The 22,613-nt window shown below is 35.9% G+C and overlaps 1 protein-coding gene and 1 pseudogene across 9 annotated transcripts in view; one reads left to right on the top strand and one right to left on the bottom strand.

The window, feature by feature from the left end:
- The window catches only part of Lrrc4c (leucine rich repeat containing 4C), a 1,195,224-nt gene that overhangs the window by 768,772 nt on the left and 403,839 nt on the right, over positions 1–22,613 (top strand). For 2 of the 9 annotated variants that reach the window (XM_074044632.1, XM_074044628.1), the window contains exon 4: positions 13,608–13,662. The exons of the other annotated variants lie outside the window; for them this stretch is intronic. The gene's annotated coding sequence lies outside the window, so the exon portion shown is untranslated. The remainder of the gene's footprint in view (positions 1–13,607; positions 13,663–22,613) is intronic. 9 annotated transcript variants of the gene reach the window in all.
- LOC109703446 (uncharacterized) overlaps positions 1–22,613 on the bottom strand; it is a 96,166-nt pseudogene that overhangs the window by 67,168 nt on the left and 6,385 nt on the right.

Here is a 22,613-nt window from a genome sequence, read left to right as displayed (position 1 = left end):
GGATCAGGAAGGGAGATTTGTTAGACAACAAAGTGGGTCTGACATCTGCAAAAGCACTACTGGGAATAAGAGGTTTAGAGTAGGAAGATCTTGAACCTCAGTGTCCTGTGAGAATTCTCAGCCAGCCCACTGAGTAGCCCCAGAGGGAAAAGATCCCGAGAACATTAATAAGAACCTTGTTCGACAAGAATGACCCAACTCCACTATCCTCTTCAAGTTCAGTCAGTGAATGGGTAGGAGCATCCTTGAGATAGTGTGACTTAGGCATGAAATCAATAGTGGATCCTACAATTGCAGCCCTGGATATTGTCAATTCATTGCTGAATAAACTGCAGATGTTTTTATGACGGGAGAGCTGAGTGACAAATGATCCGTCTATCCCTTGTGCTGCACAGATCCACTTCTCCAGATAAACTAGGTTAGCAATGTTTCCTTAGTTGTTGTGGGTTTCTTCTCCTGAAGAAAGTGAAACAAACTACCCCTCTAATCACTGCAGTTACAGTCTTAGGACAGCAAACCATTTTATCACTTCTTTCCTCCACTGTTCATTTTAATCCCTGACACTGTCCACCAGTCATGGAGGCTTACCTTTAGCCTTACACAAGCCTTTTTCCTGGGGTGATCTACGCTCCTAGTAATCATACTGTCTCAGGCTCTATTGGTTCTGTACGTCCACTCATAGTTAAAATTGGACAAGAAATGACCAGAGGCACTCGGCTGATCACTTAGGTTGTGTATATAATCATCCATGCCTGCATTTTTCAAGAAAAGCCCTTGCTTTCTTGTTAAACTTTTTGACAATGAAAGGAAAAGAAAAGATAATCTCTGTAAATCAAGAACTTTTGAACTGTCTAGTTACTTAAAAGACATTTACTATGCTAAGCATGTTCAATGCAATGTGAAAAATCCTCCAATTCATGTTATATAAACATTTGATCATTCTTGGTTCATCATATCTCTATTAAAATAATGTTTTTCACCAGACACAGTGACTCAATCTTGTAAATCCTGTTACTTGGGTGGCAGACATTGGGAGGATCATGCAGCTTACTTCCTCTTGCGAACCAGAGCCAATTACTTATATCTAAATGATGACTAGCTTTTTTGCCCAAACAAAGAATCTAAGTGTCTTCATTGAAACTGACAATTTAGTGAAACTTTCTTATGGACTCTGTAAAAAGCATTCCCTCCTTATATACCATAACAAACATTGCTTCTAATCCTGGGAAGTCTCAAATTAAGAAAGTGGAAAGTAAAAGCACAAAGTCCCCAGAAGTTCATGTGGAAAAAGGCCACAGAGTCATTCCATGCTTACTTCCCAGTAGTATATATTGTGATTGACTGACTTGGTGGTTGGTGCAATCCTCATCCCTGCCCTGGCTACTAACCAGAAAAGCTCTGTGTCTCCCTCCTTTAGTATCAGTGCTGCCTAGCAAAGGACAGTTACCACTAAACTTCATAGGAATTTGAGTGCCTCTCTCACCAGTGCTTTCACAATGGCCAGGGTAAGTGACATCCTCTGGGATTTCCCAAGGATGAAAATAATTCTCTGATGTATCTTATGAATTTACCAAATATGTCCATTCAAGCATTTCCACTTCTATCAGCCATTTCACTCATTCTCTTTCTGTCATATAAGGCAAATCATGTACTTGTACACCTATGGTTTGACTATGTTGTTTTCCAGTTGTCTAAGAGCCTCCTGATCAGTGAATTTGCCCATTCTCAAGATCCTAGCCAAGATATTAAATAGCATATCATATGGAAGTGCCCCCTAAGTAGAAATTGAGTCTTATGTTCTCCCCAACTTGACCAATCCTTCTCAAAATCCAATCCCAGAAGTTCTCATCTGGCTCTGGATGGTATATGCTAGCTGCTTAACAAGTTTCTTTGGAGTGCAATCTCTTTTCTTAATTGTCAGGTCCAATTACTTGTGTATAATACAAAGATAATATCACCTCCTTTGTATGTTGTAATGAATGACTTAATAAAGTATATGGAATTAAGAAGCATGGTGAAATTCCTATAGCTAGTTTTTTTTTTATCTACTCACACCCCTTGTCAAATTCCTCTTGACTCACTAATTTTTCAAATGTATTTGCATATTATTTTGAGGATAATATTAGTGTCCTCCCAAATATATACCAAGAAAATATAAAGAGCATATTTTATTTTGTTAATATTTAGAAGATCAAGTTAATTATTACATAAATAAACCTATAAATTAGGGTTTAAATATTTATTACAGGATAACATATACTCATAAAGGTTTAATTGCTGAAGTTTGTTTGATATTGTTTTATGTTTTCATATTAAATTCTTCATTGTTTGGAAATCACTATACCCTAACACTAGCAAAAGGCATAAAAATCAACCATGAGTTTTCTCTGGACTGCCTGTGTGCATGATATCTCCTCTCAGTTTATTACATAATTTCAATATAATATCTAAGAACTGTGTCTGTTGTAAACATGTCTTCAGCCTCAGGCCCATGAAGAATTGCTTCATGTACTCTATTATTGAGTAACAGATTACAGCTATTTGTCAATTTCAGCTCCATTGAAGATTATATAGAGAAAATCCTAACTAATGACCATCAAACAACTCATACTTGGCTTTGATCAATACTTTGTTAAATCACTTCTGTGTGGATGTTTTGTTACCAACATAATGATGTGTTTATCTAAGCTCTTTCTTTAGGGGGCCTATGAATATACTTAAAACTGCAGCAATAATAACACTCAGAACAAGGAATGAAGGTAATCTCTCAGACAGCAATAGATATTAGATAATGAGAGGATATGGCTGGAACACACTTTAGAAATGAATCAATACAATTTCTTCGTTCCACACGTTTCAGAGAAGTTAAGTAATTTTCCAACATGACACAATCTGCTGGTAACGGATCTTTGACCTGAAGTCAGGTCTTGGAACTGCTGGATTCACAGACATGCTACCTTTGCATCTGCTATGTGATTAGCACAGTTAAGCAATTTGGGTAAGATACAAAAAACACAGACCCTCTTATTCATTTTCCCAGTTGGCAAATACTAGTTTTGTAATATGTCTTTTTGTCTTAAATATTTATTTATTTTTGTTCTGTTTTTATTAGTATATAATAGTTGCACAAGGGATTTTGTTGTGATATTGCCATATATGCATACAATATATTCTAGTTTGGTTCATTCCTTCCATTATTCTCCCTTTTCCCTTTCTTAAAATGACTTTGATAAATTTCAATGTACCATATTCATACATGTGCAGAAAATACATCAACATATTCACCCTCTATTTCAGTTAACTACACCCTCCCACTAATACCCTCCCCTTAACAAGAACTTTTACACTACTGTTCTTCGTTGTTTAAATGTTTCAGTGGGGCTTGATAAAGATAAACCATCAAATAGGCTGGGTTACACTGAGAAACTAAAGATGAAAAATAATGACTATCTCATTCCTCAAAAATAATTTTATGAAGCTAATATTGTTTTATCTTTAAACTAACTCTCTGAAGTTTAAAGATAAAACTTCATTTCTCCCCATTTAATAGATAAGTGAGGCTCAGAGGCATAAGTGACTGCATAAAGTTATATATTAATAAATAGATTATCTGTGACTTCAAAGTGCTCAGTCCCTATCATTTCTTAAAAAGAACATTGAATATTAGATAAGATCAGAACAATAATCTTTGGGTTTTCTAAATTAATGGTGTTGCATATAATCACATTTGTAAACAATAAATGGTAGAGTAGAAATCAAAGGCAGGTCCTCTAACTTTAAATCTCCTTTGCTTTTCCCAAACTAATCTCTCTGTTTATTTTCTCTCTTATTCTTTACCAATAGAATCAGCATTTCCATAAATAATTTTTATCATATTTATGCTCCAAGTAGTATGATGAAAATGAAATAAGAAAGTAAGGGAAAAAAAGAAAATTAAAATTTCTTTAGAGACCTAGATTAAAGCATGCAGTACCACACACAAACAAATCATTGGTGGGTTAGATTAATGGATAAACCTAATTCATATTGTAGGATATCAATGAGTATTTAGTACATTTTGGAACTATATTGTAGGTGCAAGAATAACAATACCTGGTTTTGTGTATAAATTTTATTGTAGGAGTTGATGTGCTCATGAGGTTTCTTTTTTTCTTGTGTATCTGTTTGCTCTATTCTATTGTTTACTATAGAATTTCTCTGAGGATAAAGATTCCTCCTTTACGTGAGCGGTAATAGGCACCTAAATGAGAATATTCCCAGAATATCTCTCACCAAAAATATTCCAAGAACATAGCTCTCCAAAAAGTTTAGACAATTTGGAAGAAAGACCCTAAAATATGCTCTTCATTGGAGATCTGACTTAGTTTTTGTTGTTGTTCTAAGAAAGCAACAACTTATTCAGGAAACAATTCCTTTGTTGAAGCAGCCATAAATTCTGAAGAAAGGAATCCAGACATAAGTACAAGATGTTTTGATAATTTTCATATATTTAGTCCCCCTTCAATCTATTATAAAATTCACTTCTGTTTAAGCCAAGAGGAAATAAAAATCTATGGTAAAAGACACAACTGACAAAGATGAAACCACCAAGGAGAGATGTACAATGGTGAGAGAATTAATTAAAGTGACAGAGTTAAGAAAGAGATGGTTCTTGACTCTTCTTTTGAGATATTTTCCTTTGCTGACTCCAAATCCACCAAAAATATGGATGAGGACACTGCTGCAACTGAATATTTTAACAGCAGAGTATGAATAGGATGAATATAAGTCATAAGATAAAGCCTAAATGAAGCATATACACCTTCACAATTACCATGCACATTGAAACTCCCTTGCACAGATTAGACTTAAGTTGAATAGGATCTGCTCAATTATTCAATCTTTAAAGTAGCATATTAAATGGCTTGAGTATTTTAAGATTTGTTATTGGCTCAAATATGATTTTTATTCATTCAATATATTCATTTTAAGTATGACTTCTAATAATTGTATGTTTTTCATTTAGCATCTAATTCTGTTTGAATCTTTAAACTTTCATTTTTAAGCAATAATTACAGTGCTGAATAATTATGATAGTTGGTGTCCAAAGACATAGATCTTTTCATGTGTAAATCAAGTGCACAAAGTGAATTATTTTTATATGGGCTAAGATTAATCTTCACGGTGTTATCCTAGCATATTCTGTGGATTTAATTATTGTTAATTTGGATAAATTTTAACTTTAAAAACATTAATTTTACTCACTAGGTCTCCTGGCTCATTAGTCTCTTCTTGAACAGTGTCACTTAGGATAAAATGCTCACCAAACAATAGTGACTTAATCATAAATATGTAGAAGTAGAATAGCAGCAGCACTGAAGACATAGAGGACTGAAAACAGTTGCACTTCTCAGCATTCTTCATTTTTAATAACATCAGTAATTGTTGGAGATTTTCCTACTTCTTTGTAGTATAATTATCTGCTAATAAGTCTTTTATTTTTCTCATACACATTCATTCACACACATACCACAAGTGCATACTTACACATACATATACACAAATCTCTATAAAGTACAAAATTTTGGAAGAAATTAATTTTTCTCATCTTCAGAGTAAACATACTATCTCCCTTGTCTGCCCTAAGATGTATTGATAGGTAATACTTGAAGTGTAAAGCTTAATAATATTGAAAACTAGTATAATTATTTTTACTATTAAGACCTGCCTTATTTCCTAATGCCTGAGATGATATTTCCAGGTTAAATACGCAAATTTTTTAAGGTTGTCATTATTTCCAGTTTTCACATAAAGAACTTGAAAAACATTCATGACCAGCTCATGGCTGAATGAATTGCAGAAGCAAGATTGAAAACTAAATTTTCCTCTACAATGATGAATATTTTCACTGTACTTTCTGGCATTGTTCTTTTGGTTGAACATCAGTCTAATTTATGCAACTATATCTTATGTAAAACTTACCTTCTGGCATTGTTCTTTTGGTTGAACATCAGTCTAATTTATGCAACTAACTCTTATGTAAAACTTGGGATAAGAATAATGTAGTATTTTTATTATGAAGTTGGTATTAAAAATAGCCAAAATAGCCACCATTTTATTTCAATATTGACACTGTGCTAGTAATGCCTGTACATCAATTGTATCGGCTATCTCTCAGAATACCACATGGTTCCATTTTTTGGGGGGGAGGGTTGGCTTTATTTTGTTTTTGCAAGTGAGAAAACAGTCTCAGAGAATGTAATAACATGTTATGTCCTATGTTATACTTACTGCTAATAAGATGTAGAAGTAGTCTTCCAATACTGATTTGTTTGAAACTCTTAATTATCTTATTATCGCAGAAGCAATTCCTAAGCTGAAATATGCCTTTCAAAAGTTAGAGTACTCATAGCATTTTTGATTTTTCATTCCTTGCTTTTGTAATTAGCCACTGACTGAACAATTGAAGCAGGTATCACCTCCTTTGTGTGAATTATTTTATCGTGATTTTTTCTTTCGCTGTGGCAACACTACTAACTCCTTAGGGCAGAATATTACAGCACCAGAGAAAGCCAGATCCAGATCCGGCTGGCTCATCCATAAAGCCCAGCTACTTGGAGAGCAAGTAATTTATAGTTGACAGCCAGCACAGAAATAGGAGGATCAGTTGGACCACAGAGCCTATTGAGGCATATACAAAACCTACCTTCACACATGATTTATATTATTCAGAGCAGACAACTGATAATCTTTCTGAGGTTATAGACTAGAATTCTTAAGCCAGTGAGTAACAGTGCCTCTCAATTTATTCCTATAGCTAATTCTTTCTGTCTACATTCTTTTTCTAGTTTTATAGACTTGCTAAGAGAAATATCTCCCACTTCAGATTTATTGTAACAGAAGTTGGTAAGAAAGCTAGAGCCGTATGTTTTACATAAATTAAATGTTTGGATTCGAATCCCTCTAGGATATATGTGTCAGAAAGGCATAGTACAGTACTTATGTGAAATAACATATTTCTTGCCGTGATTTAAAGGTATCTGACTGGGAACTTGCCTTTAATTGGAAGTTTTTTATTTTATTGTTTTCTCTAGAAGTATTAAACTTATTTATTGTATAGCTGTTGAGTGAGGTAGACAGAAGAAATTTGTAACTGAGAAATAGGGAGGAGTATAGCTAAAGAAGGAGAAAAAATAATTTATGATTTTGTTTTTCTGATTGAGTCAAAGTGAAGATTTTGTCTTTCTTGGTTCATGTACAATAATAAAAAACAACACTTGAAATAAATACAATTTCAGCTCATAGTTTTTAAAATCCAATTCCTCATTGTCGTATTCTATTTGCATTTAACTATAGCACCCAACAGAATATGTTGCCTGTTGTTTCTCTTAGTTTTCAAAAGAAGAGACAAATGTTCCAGTTCTTTCATCGAAGTTACCAGAAATCTTCCTGTTTCCTGACTCTTCCTTGGAGATGTGTAACTCTGAGTGTTAGGAAGAAATATTTATAAAGTATAAATTTATGCAAATTTGATAAATAGTGCTCTTATTGCTGGTCCATAATACAAACTGTAATAAAATAAAGCTTGAATCATTTATAACCCCTGAAAACATCAGTAGCAACATTACAGGGAGTAATTATACCCAGATATTCACCTTTCCAGCACTACTGACATGGTGAACAATACCAAAGTGAACAATACCAAAGTTAACACTGGCCCACCCACTGACAACATGGTAATTGTTTCTCCAGTCACACAAGAGAGTCACCTTCCTGGACTTGAGTATAGATGAGTAACTAACTTGCAATGACTAATATGTACTTACTTATTTGCCAGCACTGGGGTTTGAACTCAGGGCCTTGTACTTGCTAGGTAAGCACTTTATCCTTTGAGCTATGGCTCTGGATCTAACTTTTTAAGTGGGTGCACTGGGTACTGGCTGACCTCCTCACTTTCTGGGATGCTTCAATCTTTACTACCAAAACAAAGATTAAGATGCCTTTCCTATGCACCTTTCTCATCATATTCAAACTAGGCCCTCTTTTTCCCTTTTTCTAGATACTGTTTTTCTTTTTCCTCCAAAATTGGCCATATCTTTCTCCATTGAGATTTCTAGGTCCCAAGGTTACATAGTTATAGTGTTGAGATAATACAATAGAAATTTGTGTGTGGTGGTGGTGAGACAGAAAGTTGCTTTTTTTTTTTTGCATGTGAAATTAAAAAGATATTAGAAAATTTGGAAAGGCTTAAAATAGGTTTTTAAAAAATTTCCCCTGTTCTCCTTTACAATATTAAGTTTGGTTGCCACATTGATAGATATTTAACAGCTGCCTTTATTAGCATATATTATTTGTACAAAGGTGTTTCATTGTAATACATCCATATATGCTTCTAATGTGCTTTGATAAAATTCAAACCATCTTGTATTCTTTCTTACTCTCATATTGGAAAACTTTATTGACTCTTGGGAAATATCTAGATGGTTTTTCACCTGTTTGGTACAGATATTTACTTTGTTTTTTAAAATACAGGTTATAGAGAGTGTTGCTCTGGTAAATGTTTAAAAGCCATCTTAAGGGTTAAATTTTATGTCTATGTATAATCATGTACATATTAAGGAAATTTGTTGACATAAGGGATGTGTAGCATACAATTTACAAATAACAATAAACTATACAGTATACTTTGCTATAATTCCATGTAGCTAAGCAATTATCATGGAATTTTCTTGTTGGCTATCACTGTAGTCCTCCATGTATAGCTAACTCATGGCTGAAACTGATGAAGAAGAGTATTTATGTTGTGAATACAAATTGGTATTTTCATTGGTATTAAAATGAAGACAAAAGTCAAACAATCAAAACTTTGAAACTTCAGCTACTTCATCGATAACATAACTAACTTCTTTGTTGAACTGGATAATGGTGTTCAAATGCTGGAAGCATATTTCTTTAAGTTGTTGTGCTATCTACAATGCAATTGATATCTGAAGAAATAACAAGCTTTAGTATTATCTGTATACTTTAAATTTCCCCATCACTTTTTTTTAAGTTTAAAACATGCATTCTTAAGGAAGAAGTTATGGTTTCACAAGAACAAAAACTGGTTCTTAAGGTAATGTGAAAATTTTTACTCTTTCTGTGTACAAAGTTCAGATACAGTACATAAACATTAATCTTATAAATACTATACAAACATATGGAAAATAAGTTTCATTTAGAGAAAAAGTTATTTAAAGTGATTCTCTAGGGAGTGATATAGTTAACCAGAATTCTGAGAAACACTTTAAGATGATCAACAAAACAAAAACCAAGAAATTAAGCTGTTTCCATAACTTGGCTATTGTGAATAGTGCCGCAATAAACATGGGTGTGCAGGTGCCTCTGGAGTAACCTGTGTCACGGTCTTTTGGGTATATCCCCAAGAGTGGTATTGCTGGATCAAATGGTAGATCAATGTCTAGCTTTTTAAGTAGCCTCCAAATTTTTTTCAAGAGTGGTTGTACTAGTTTACATTCCCACCAACAGTGTAAGAGGGTTCCTTTTTCCCCTGCATCCTTGCCAACACCTGTTGTTGGTGGTGTTGCTGGTGATGGCTATTCTAACAGGGGTGAGCCAAGATGCCCCACCACTGACGAATGGATTAAGAAAATGTGGTATCTATACACAATGGAATTTTATGCAGTCATGAAGAAGAACAAAATGTTATCATTTGCTGGTAAATGGATGGAATTGGAGAACATCATTCTGAGTGAGGTTAGCCTGGCCGAAAAGACCAAAAATCGTATGTTCTCCCTCATATGTGGACATTAGATCAAGGGCAAACACAACAAGGGGATTGGACTATGAGCACATGATAAAAGCCAGAGCACACAAGGGAGGGGTGAGGATAGGTAAGACACCTAAAAAACTAGCTAGCATTTGTTGCCCTTAACGCAGAGAAACTAAAGCAGATACCTTAAAGCAACTGAGGCCAATAGGAAAAGGGGAACAGGTACTAGAGAAAAGGTTAGATCAAAAAGAATTAACCTAGAAGGTCACACCCACGCACAGGAAATCAATGTGAGTCAATGCCCTGTATAGCTATCCTTATCTCAACCAGCAAAACCCCTTGTTCCTTCCTATTATTGCTCTCTCTACAACAAAATTAGAGATCAGGGCAAAATAGTTTCTGCTGGGTATTGAGGGGGGGGAGAGGGAGGGGGCGGAGTGGGTGGTAAAGGAGGGGGTGGGGGCAGGGGGGAGAAATGACCCAAGCCTTGTATGCACATGTGAATAATAAAAGAAAAAAAAATAGAAATTAAGCTGTGATATTTAGTATCTGCTGGTTTCTTAAATGCACCCATCAGGCTACATGCAAACAACCATGTCATGTCATTGAGCGTGGCCTTGGAGAGGAAATACAATAGCACATTGTTCCACGGTGTGCTGCTCAAAAATGGGAAAGAACAAGAAGAGCATAGGTAGAAACAATATGAAACAAACTAGGGAATGATGGATTTTATGTACATCCAATTCAAACTGATCAGACGGAAGTTTATGTATCTTGGTTTTAATTAAAGAATTTTTTTTTAAAGAACCAGCAATGACTGAAGGTGTAGCTCAGTGTGTTTTAGATTTGCAAAGCCCTGGGTTCAATCGCCATACCAAATGAATGAATGAGAAAGTCAGCCAAATAATGCCTGAAATTTTAACCATCTTTTCACATCTGTAGGTTTGAGTTGACTTCTATATATCACTAGGTCGCAAATGCCAAGTTTATTTCATGAAATTTTGACGTGAGAGACAACTCTTTCAGCCCTTTTGAAATGGACACCTAGAGAAGGCCTATTTCTGTTCGCTAACTGAGACATGATGATATCGTAGAGAAAATAAATGGTAGCTTTAACTATGAGAAAAACACTTAAGGTCAAACTCTTTGACATGTAAGAATGAAGTTATAACTGGAATGATGGGTACATGGACCACTCCTTGTAATGTACTCCAAACTTATAAGTTAGAGCCTCTTGCATGTGTGTGTGTGTGTGTGTGTGTGTGTGTTATCACAACACAGAATTATACTGAAAGCAGATTTGTTTAATTACTTAAGCTTGTTTTCAGCTTTTCAAAAGTGATTCTTTGCCATTGTATTATATAGCTATGCCACAATTTAATATTTAAATTAAATTAATTTAACTGATACATAAACCTAAAAATTGAATATATTTTTAGAGTATCATGATATTTTGATACATGTATACATTATATTATGTTTAAATAAATTTAAACATATCTGTCTCCTTAAATATTTATCATTTCTTTATGGTTAATGTATTCAAAATTCTTTCTTTAAACTTACTGGAATTTAGAAGACATAATTTTTACCTGTAGTCTTCCTACTGTGCAGTAGTAAGCCAGAATGTTTTATTTCTATCTAAGTATGATTTCATACTCTGGTCAATTCTTCAATTTTATTCATTGATGATTTACAATTTTCATTGCATAAGTCATTTACTTCCTTGCTAAATTTACTTTGGTAGCTATTGTAAATGGAATCACTTACTTTCTTGAGTAAAACATAATTGGCAAACATATTAGCGCTCCACAGCATAGGAGTGATACATCTCTGATAAATACACTATTGCTCTCTTACCCATGTTTAAACTTTCCAAGGTTTTACTTACCTGTGGTCAGCTTTGTTCTGAAAATGGTAAGTGGAAAATTCTAGAAAAAAACAATTCAGTCATCTTAGTTTGCATCCCACCCTTTTTGGCATGATAAAAAGCTTTTGCCACTATGCTTTGTCCTGTCTAGAAAATGAATCATTCCTTTTTCCAAGATATCCATGTTATGTAACCTATCCTCCCAGCAATCACTTAGTAGACATCTTGGTCATCAGATCAATTTTCTCAGTGTTGTAGTGTTTGTGTTTAAGGAGCCCTTATTTTATGCAATAATAGCCCCGAAAGAGCAAGAAAAGTAACACTGGCCATTTGGATAATCTAAGCAGAAGCCATAAAATGTTTCCTTTAAGGGAAAAAGTGACAGTTCTTGACTTAATTAGAAAAGAAAGAATATTGTATGCTGAGTCTGCTCTGACCTATTGTAAGGATGAATCTTCTACCCATGAAACTATGAAGAAGAAAAAAAGAAATTCCTAACAGTTTTGACATGTACTTCAACAGTCAAAAGTTACAACAACCATGTATGGTAAAAGTTTAGTTAAGATTGAAAAGGCATTACATGATAGGGTGTATTATTACCTGTGGTTTCAGGCATACACTGAGAGTTGTAGAACGAATCTTCCATGGATAAAGGGTCATTCCTAGGCATACTCATTGAAACAGATTTTCCCCTAACTTCAACTTGGAGCATGTTAACCTTCTGTGAGGTCTTCTTCTTTTCCACCCAAAATATAGAGTTACCCTCAGCTGCAAGCTGTATTATATGAGTAACCTTACAGTGATCCTTACTGTACAGATAAATCAAGTACAATGCCAGGGAACCTCTGCTCAAATAGCATTCTGTATATCACCACTGGGTTTTAATATACTGTAAATAACACTTGCTGCTTAAGAAGCTGGATTGTGGAATGCAAAAAGGCATTGTTCAGGTTTATGAACATCAATTAATATTCACCCAGTCTGTCTCTCTGTACTTCTTGCTTTTAGACTTATGCAGATAAGGCTGTCAATCAGTCTGGTGGCTGGCAGGCCATTAAAGAGTTCTTTGTTGGTATATGTGAGCAATGCATGGACTTTTTCTTTTCCTTTCTTAGGAAAGATCTTTATAAAACGGACTCAAAAAGTATGCAAACATAAATAATCTTTAGTTATATCACAATTGGTGTTTGCATCCATAGCAGAGGTAAAATGATTTGCAATGACACACATTTTGAGCTATAAACCTTCAAATCAACAACAGAAAAGACAACCTGTAGGTGAGAGGCAGACAAGGAATTAATGTCTAGAGCATTAAAACTTTCCTCAGTGCCATTATTAAATTATCTCATTAATATTATTTAATAATGCATATTAACTAATTTACAGTGAATAAGATTATTGACCTCTTTCTGTATAATTTCCTTGTCAGGTCCCTTGATATCCATAACCTATTAGTTTTGCAGGCATGTCATTATTATTACTCAATCACAATTCTAGGTGTCTTGGGGACACATGAGGGAAAGGTGATAATTAGGTTGAAAACATGACCATTCCATTGATGTTATTAAATGGAGAGCATGTCTGTTCAATTTTGTCAGTTAACATTTTCACACATTACATATTTCAACAATAATGAGAGCTTATATTCTGAAAAGATTTGCCATAGTATCAGCAGAATCAATATATTACCTAATGAAATTAGAAGTTCCAATTATGCCTTAGCAGATTTGATATCATTTAAGTGCTTCTTCCAATCCTCTTTCTCCACGTTTATATTTTTACCTTGTTCTCACAATATTTAGTGCATTTAATCCCTGGTATTTATCAGTTTATGCTGTCATCAGGGTTTCATACACTAGTGCTTACAAAGTAGTGATTTTCAAATAGAGAAATTAATATGTTTACGAATTTCCCCAGAACTGGCATACAGGCTTCATAATCCCTAAACATGTTTGACTAATCAATGATTAACTCTTCTCCCAATAGGTGAAGCTACATTTTCTTAAATGTACACCTGAACATCAATCAGTCCACGAACTCTGTAAGTCATTTGATTTAGTGATACTCCCAGATAAAATGACATTGTTATTTTTTTCCAAATACTACTCAAATTTCTTATGGGACATACTCTCTGTGCCTGTCTATGGTAGGGGGGAAAGAGATATATTTCTTGTTTGTACTACTGGTTGTCTTAAATGTGGTCAACATAATACTTCAGTCAACACAAGAATACTGAGGGTGGTCTCAGAATATTGGTTCAGGCACAATGTGTTCTCCAAACTACAAGCCCCCATGATGCATCCTGAGAACCATTTCTTATCTGAGGTTAGATAAAAAGAGAAGTAGAGTCACTTTGATTGGAACAAACATGATTTAAGACAGAATTCAATCAAGCCACATGAGGAATAGAAATAGTGCTCAATTTGAAATAACACTTTGTTGACTCTAGGGATTCTTTCTATCAATTGTCAACTTTGTGGTCTTTGGGGAGAAAATTTAATTGTGAGATTCAGGTCCTTTGAGAATCAGGGAATGTTTTTACTCACATATAGCCTACCCACACTCATTCATTGCATGGGGTTTTGGTGAACTGCAAATAAAAACTAACATGGAATTTCATTGCTAACCATAAACACAAATAAATTACCATGAATACTCTCTTTTCTGCTAAGCATGGAGATCTTCCTCTTCCAGGAGCATGTCAGGGATGAGACTTTCTACTTGATCATCTCCTTGCCACTACAGTAATTCACTATGGCTGCCATAACAATGTACCATAAACTGGCTAAGATAAGTGATAGAAATTTACTGACTCAGTTCTAGAGGTCCAAAGAATGACATGATCAAGGTGTTAGCACAGTTTCTTCCTTGTGAGGGCTTAGGGAACAATCTGTTCAAAGTCTCTCTACTAGGTACATGCATAGCTATCTTCTTTCTGTATCTCTTCCCATAATCTTCCCTTTATGTGTGTCCGTCCTGTGTCCAAATTTCTGCCTTTTTCAAGGACACCAATCATATTGAACTAAAAGCCACCTTAAAGATTTCCTACTTGGGGGTGGTACCAGTGGGAAGGGGAGAGCATAAGGAAAGGGCATGAAGGAGGGCAAATATGGGAGATGTGCAATGTATTCATGTGTAAAAATGCAACAATGAGACCTGTTGAAACTGTTCTAAGAAGGGGGAAGTGGTGATAAAGGAGAAAGGTGGAGGGGATGAATCTAACTAAGATATATTTTAAGCAGTTTTATAAATATAAAAATGTAGTCTTGGTACAACATGATATTCTAATACATTTAAATTTTTTAACTTTATTATATCTGTAAAGACACAAATAAGGTCTGAATGGTAAGACCCCATTATTGGGAAGATGTGATTCAACCCATAATAGTTCTCAAAAAGCTACATGGTGCTCTCACTTCTTCTAAGTTTCTGTTCTTCAGTGTATCCATTTATGTCCATACCATTTAAAAATGCATCCTCAACCCAGACACAAATATGCTCCTTTGTCCCTCCTTTCTGCTTTAAGTCAGTTAATAGCATTTACTACCATTGGCACCTTTCAAATTGTCACAATTATTCTACTAGATTAAGTGTGTTGTGGGAGTAAGACATTGCTCTGTGTGTTCAGTGATATATCTCTAGTCACTGCAAAACATGACATGTACTAGATACTCGATAAATGTTTGCTGAATTTTCCCTTGTGATCATTTTTCTATCATCTGTAGAAGCTGTAAAAAAGAAGATATAGGAGTACCTGCCTTCTGGGAACTCAGATTTTGATCCATATCCTCTTCCCACTCATCATCTGAGTAGATGAGAAGAACTGTCATACCTATAAAAGTTCAATTGAACAGTCTATTACAAAAGAATATTCTTTTCCCTTCACTTGTCTAAGTATATTATCCAGGTATCATTATAAGTTGGAAACACAGAAGAAACAGAGAGATTTCAGACCAACAAATATTTTATCTTTTCTCAAATGTACCACAAAACTTGTGTGTGTGTGTGTGTGTGTGTGTGTGTGTGTGTGTGTGTGTGTTTGTGTTGCTGGTCATCAAACATAGGGCCTGACACACACTAGCCACACACTTCAGTACTGAGGTTCATCCACAACTCCCTTGAGGGTTTTAATATTCAACAGACCCATTTAAAGACAGGAAACTGATACAGAGCATTTCCCAGCTCCAATGTGTTCACTTATAGAACTAGAGAGACTTTCAGTTTGCTGCTTATAACTCTAGAACACCATGCTATTCACTTAGCAAGAAGACTCATTAAAATAATTAGGTTTTTCCACTCAGAATTTGGCTTCAAGATCATTTTCAGTACTTTAGCCTTTCAGTGCCATGATTTTAGAAAGAAATGAAAAGTGGGCTTTTTTTCCCCAGCTCATAAAGGTGCCAGTGACAAAATAAATCAGTTATCTGATGCTCTTAGTTGAATATAGCTTCTGTTATTGTTGGCTTATATGCCTCTAGGGAAAAGACATTTCAGAAAGGACTAAATCCACACATAGTGTAGCTTTAATAAAGCAACATTTAACAAAAAATCAACTTTAGGAACATTGTGTAAGACTAGAAGCTAATTTATAAGGAAGACTATGCAAAAATTCACTATTTCAGTGTCATCTCTCTGTAATGAACTCAAGTACTGCCAAGGCTAGATGTGAATTGAAATCATTGCCATTTTCTGGTGTAGGTTTAGTTTTGTGTCTAAAAGAGCTTGGATTCATAAGTCTAACGAGTGTAGCTTAGTACTTACTAATTCAATGATGTTAGTCAAGTCCCCAACTTTCTAAATCTTTCTTTAATTTGTCTTTAAATTAAAACTAAAAATATTCTCTCAATACTTACATGTAAAAGTTAAATTACCAGGAGCATCTAGAGTTGGCTGCCATTTTGCTATTCTGATTATTAATACTGTACTTCTTTCACTTTATTAGCCCCATCACGTTAGCTCATTTTGCTATTTCAGCACACATACATTGCAGCTTCTTGTTTCTGTAAGTCACGTGACTATGAACATAGAGTTTAGGTTCTCTCTAAGTCAATTTCCTCATCTGCAAATCAGAGGTCAATTACAGTGATGATAATAATGATGATGAAGTCCAGAAACCGTGGAGATAAAGTATCTTCATGTATAAGGCACTGTGCTAGGCGTCATTCCAACCATGTGAATGTTGCTCCGATGTCATCTATAATCTTTACCAATATGTGATCTCTGGAAGAGAAGGGAGTATGCCACAAATACATTGTTTATAATTGTTAACCTAAATGTGGCACAGACACTTGAAAAGTGCATGGAGAGAAAGAGAGGAAGGAGAAGGAAAGAAGCAAGGAAGGGAGGGAAGGAGGGGGAGAAGGAGGAAGGAAAGAAGGAAGGAATGAAGGAAGGAAATGCATGCATATTTCTTCCTTATCCATCCACCATCACATTTCTGACCTGTTGACAATTTCATGAGAACTATGAATGTAGAATGTGCCAGGCCTATTAACATTCATAGCTTCTGTTGGTAGTGCCCCATTTTCCAATATGCCTGTACAGATGAATGTAATGACAAGAAAAGTTCTTATATTTTTTTAATGACTGCCAGGGTTCCCACTATACAACTGCTACCAAGCACCAAGATGAACCCTGAAATATGTTGACATAATTATGTTAGCCAAGACTTTCTAATAGAAATTCTAAATTGCCATTTACAGAAAAGGATGTCTTACATCATTAGCAGGCAGCAAAAACGTTTTTGGAGGTTAAAGTGCAAGGAGAACTACTGTTTTGCCTGTATTCATGTTTAAATTTAATATTTTTCTCTGAGTGTTGTAACTGGCAATGGGGGTTATTCTGCTGCTAGCATCCTGAAAAACTAAGGTAAAATATTTTTATGTTTTCCTTGAACTAGGAAATCTGTTTTTCCTTAGACTGTATTTTTACTTCAACTCTCAATTTACTTCCTTTTTCATCCCTACACTATCCAGTTTTGAGCATGAAAAATGTATTTGATTTTGAAAATATATAGTCTATATTCAATATAAAACACAACTTTCTATAGGATGAAAAAGAAATGTTTGAAAATACTGAAGGTACTTGTTTTGGTATTCGATTTATAGTTACTCAATAACATCATCCTTTAACAGTCACTTATTGAATACACACTATGCCATGTACTGTGTTTAAATAACTCATGGTCTAGTTGGGAATAAAGAGAGCAGATGCACAAGTAGTTAAACTATCATATCACCACTATTATTATTAATATAGCTATAGAATGCTATGACAGAGTGCTATGTCAGAGTCTGCCTTCTCCTATTAGGAAACTATAACATTTGGTAGAGAAGAGGTGCTATTTGAGAAGTACTAGGAAAACTGAAGATAATTAAAATGTTAAATTTTAAACAGAGACAATGGCACTAAATATCATTGAATGCACAATATCTAGGGAATGATACAACAAGGAGCACTGAAGATATGTTGGTATGGATGAAAAAGGCCAACGGTTGAGATTAAAGAGAGAATTAATGGATTTTGATATATTTTAGATTCTGACCATGTAACTAATCCTTCATAGAATGGAAAGAATGGACAAAAAATAAACAAGAGTGATCCTTCCACTGAATTAAGAAACATGCATGTGTACATAGTGATTACATGTTATTATTCTAGTTTATTTATACTTCAACAAGAAAAGAAACACATATCTAAGTTAGTAGCAGATAGATCCACTTCTGGTGATATTTGGTGATGCTATGCCATTAAGTGAATTTCCATCCCTAATATGACAATGAAGGCATTGTTCTCCAAAGACATAAAATGTCAAGTGTATTTATGGTACAGTAAATCTTTTAAGAATAATAACCCACATTTTGACTGAATTTACACACTTGGAGGAACTATTGCGTCTTTGACCTGTGAACCTTGCAATCAGCGAAGCAAGTGCAAGGATTTTATGAAGAAACTATGTGAAGTCAGTAATTTTCAAGCTTGTGCATGGAGGGAGAGAAGAATAACCCAGAATGAGAAAGAAATCCTCATCATTTCAACTGCTGTGATGTCACACTTCTGAAAGCTGAACAGCTACTCTTTGATCCAAATCATCTTAACCTCATGTTCCTGAATTACTCTCATCTGTTTTTTTTATTGTTGTTGTGTGTTGTTTTGTTTTGTTTCTTGTTTTGTTCTCAGAAAACATTAACTACTTCATTTTCAAAAACCTTAAATCCTGTTTCCTTTTCTCCTATATAAATGTAGGTGTCTTCTGTTTAGTTAACAGAACACAGAATAGTAATTACTTTAGAAAAGTTTAAATACTGTGTCATCTAATTTAGTCTAGTGTGAAATTATAGACAATTTTAAAACTTTGTGTTCCAGGAACAATAATATGGCAAAGTTTGCTTAAGAAAGGAGTTAATTTCAAAGCCAGTAGTTGTATAAGGTCTTTTCTCCTTCTATCATGTGTTAGTACATAGGCTCTAAGAATATTTCTTCAGAAAACTCTCTTTTGTCTGTCAGTAATAGATGGTTGTGGGAGGCAAAGTGACAAGAAAATAAGTAAATAAATAAATAAATAAGTAAAGGATTCTGAGGACATATCTTCTCACTTCCTAGAATAAATACATCCATGTGTATTGATACACATTTGTACTTTTCAGGAAGATCACTGCTGACAAAATGGCTTTTGAAATCACTTAAGAAGGAGTCGTATCTTTGTCATAAAACCTAAAAGCCATTTAAAAATCTCTGATGCATTCTACTTTAACCTTTTTCTTAAGGCTGCTATCAATTTGGCTATTAAGAGGATGAGCTAACTAAAGAAAGTAAACTATTTTTTTCTTTAAAAAATCAGGGATGCAATTTTACACTTGTTTAGCACCAAATTTATTTCTCAAGAAACTCTACCCTATCCTCTTTACTTCTGTTTGGTGAATAGTAGAAACTGGTGAGATTTCAATTTGGCGAGTGGTTACTGAGGTTCTGTGTGGATGGCTATCTTTTGAGAGAAGGCAGGCACAAAAAACATAAAATAGTAGAATTCAAAGAGTGTGCAATTTTGGCAAATGCATAGCTTGTCATAACCAAAGCATAAAGAGTCTGCTGCAAGCATAAGACAATATAAGCACAGAATGTGCAAACTGTTTACTTTTTTTACAGAATTGCTCTTTATAGATTTTTGTTTTAGTTTTTAAAATTACTTGTAAAAAATATTAAGTGTTTTCATTTGCTTTATGTGTTATAGCAGAATGCCACAGATTGGTGAATTTATTATGAGCAGAAAATTATTTCATTATGATTCTGGAGGTAGGGAAGTCCAAGATTAAGGGGCAATGATCTGCAAGGGTCTTCTTGCTGTGGTATCCTATTGTGGAATGGCAAAAAAGAGGAAAGGAGGGAGACAGCCAACGAGAGAGGGAAACAAACCTGTCCTTTTATAAGGAACCCACTATCACAATAGTGAATCCACTCCCAAGAGAATGAAACCATGCCAGCAATAACAAACTCAATCCATTCATGAGGTCAACATCCCCATGATTAAACAACCTCTTACTAGGACACATCTCCCAACACTGCAGCAATGGGTACTAAGTTTTCAATATATAAACTTTGGGGGAGAAATGCTACCATTTGGAGTCACAGAATTTCTACTTAGAAAACAGATGTGTGGCTTTAAATTTGGAAGTTCTAACAATATTAGCTAGTTTGTCTGAGTGAGAATAATGAAGTTGTGCTCTGTGGTAGCTGCTCTCTTTACCATTTCGCAACACTGCCTACCTTGCCTTTCCTACAAAGGTCTCCCTCACATTGTGTCCAAGTGTCAATTACTATTTATCATTATGGCTCCACTTTTTACCCCTTGTACCTGCATAGCTTTTCCATGCAACAGCCTACCAATGCAATTGGAGATTGCAGGCCCTTGAATAGCTATACAGTTTAGAGTGTTGGGGTCCAAAGTTGACCACCCCTCAGAGGAACAAAAAGACACTCACGATAATGTAAGCCACAAAGCGAGGTTTATTTCCAGCCAGCTGGGGTCCGGGTATCCGCCCGACGCAGTGGGTTTCAACACGGACCCCGAATACAAAATTCAGGCTGCTTTTATATTTTTTAGACATTAGTCACGGTCACACAGCAATTTTTATGGTCCCTGGGGTCACATATTTCTGATATCTCCCACATCCTGGTGGTGGGGCAAGATTACTTGAAGATTATTTATCAGGAATTTGGTAAACACCAGGTGTCTCAACTCATTGACTCACATACCGTTTTAGCAAGATTAACCAGAAACAGTCCCTGTTCCCAGAAACCGTCCTACCTCCCTTAGTTCCAGTAAGTGGTGGCTTGGGTCATGTTAGCCATGGCTGGTTTCAGGCTGAGTGGGCTGCAAGCCTCAAAGGTATCCTAACATTTGTACCCTAACATTCCCCCCTTTAGTTGTTCATAATGAGGAATCATGCTCATCTGGGTGACGAATGTAAACATCCTCAGGGCTAGGTAATTGTTCGTATTGCTGCCTCAGGACCATTAGTTGGACTGTACTAACTCGATCTTTCACGAAGGTCACTAGCTTATTCAGAATACAAGAACCGAAGGTTAAGATAAGCAGTAGTATGACCAGATGGCCCACCAGGGTAGAGACCAAAGTAGTGAACCAGGGGGACCTATTGAACCAAGCTTTGAACCAATTTTCTTGGGCTTCCCTTTCCCGTTTCCTTTTTGCCAGTCCTTCCCTCACTTTAGACATAGACTCCCTAACTACCCCTGAATGGTCAGCATAGAAACAACATACCTCCCCTAAGGCAGCACATATTCCCCCCTGCTGAAAGAACAATAAGTCTAGGCCCTGTCGGTTCTGAGCACTACCTCAGATAGAGAGGTAAGGGATTTTTCTAGGTGACTAATGGAGGCTTCTGTCCTCTCTATATCCTCGTCTATGGCTGCACGCAGCGAGGACATCCCTTTATGTTGAGTAGCCAGGGAGGCTATGCCGGTTCCTGCCCCAGCCACCCCTAGGCTAAGTAGGGTAGCAATGGTTAATGCAGAAATAGGCTCTCTCTTCTTTCTCTCACCTGTTCCTGTATTCCAGTATGAATATAGGCTCTCCTCAGAATGATAGATGATGCGGGGCAGCACAGCCACTAGGACACAGAATTCTTTAGAGCCGTTAAACACATTAGTTGATAGGCAAGGGGTGAGCCCGGACTGTGAGCATATCCACAATCCATTGCCTTTTGGAATTACCCACTTAATACCATCGCCCCAGGTGGGGTTGTCTTTTACAACAGCACATAGGTCCTGTTTTCCCACTGGCACCTTCCCTAAGCAGGTTCCTTGGCTGCTCACTTGTTGTATGGTCAGACCTCTCTTATGGTCTCCCCAGGAACATTGGGTGGGGTTTTCACTAGTTGAGATATCGTAGGTGACATTTAGCCCTATTGCCTCATAGAATGGGGGCCTCACATCATAGCACAGCCAGCAGGAGGTAGTCATATTAGGGTTGGTGTGGTTCAATGTTAGGAATGCAGCATTTACCAGATTCCAGAGGGGGTCTGTGGACCCGGTCATGAGACTGGGCTTCACCAAGGGAGGGCCGGGGCCTAATGGTCCTGGAGTTTTAATACTAGCCTTTGTGTGAGGCTGGGTAGGGACTGGGGTTGTGCGAGGGCGGAGAGGTGGCTCTACATAGGGCGGCTTAAGTACTTTGTTGGGGCCTACCATTTTGGACGGTGGCCCCATGGGCTCAACTTTTAATCTGATTACTATGGTTGAGCCAGAATGTCCACCATATTTATAAAACACAAGTCCCCACACCTTACCTTGTATCCACCCGGGGGTATCCTCTTTGCCACTGTCAGTGAAGGTGATCTTGATTCTATCTGTATCTGTGGGCTGGCATTTATGGGTGGGTGACGGAATTCTGTGCCCCCAGGATACCCCGTTTACAAAGGCAAATTTGACTAGGTCCGGTTTTGATATCCCCCACTTCCATTCACCATCGTTGGA

This window comes from Castor canadensis, chromosome 1 (assembly GCF_047511655.1).
Source record: "Castor canadensis chromosome 1, mCasCan1.hap1v2, whole genome shotgun sequence".
Classification (NCBI taxonomy): Eukaryota; Metazoa; Chordata; class Mammalia; order Rodentia; family Castoridae; genus Castor; species Castor canadensis.
This window is presented reverse-complemented; position numbering and strand designations above follow the sequence as displayed.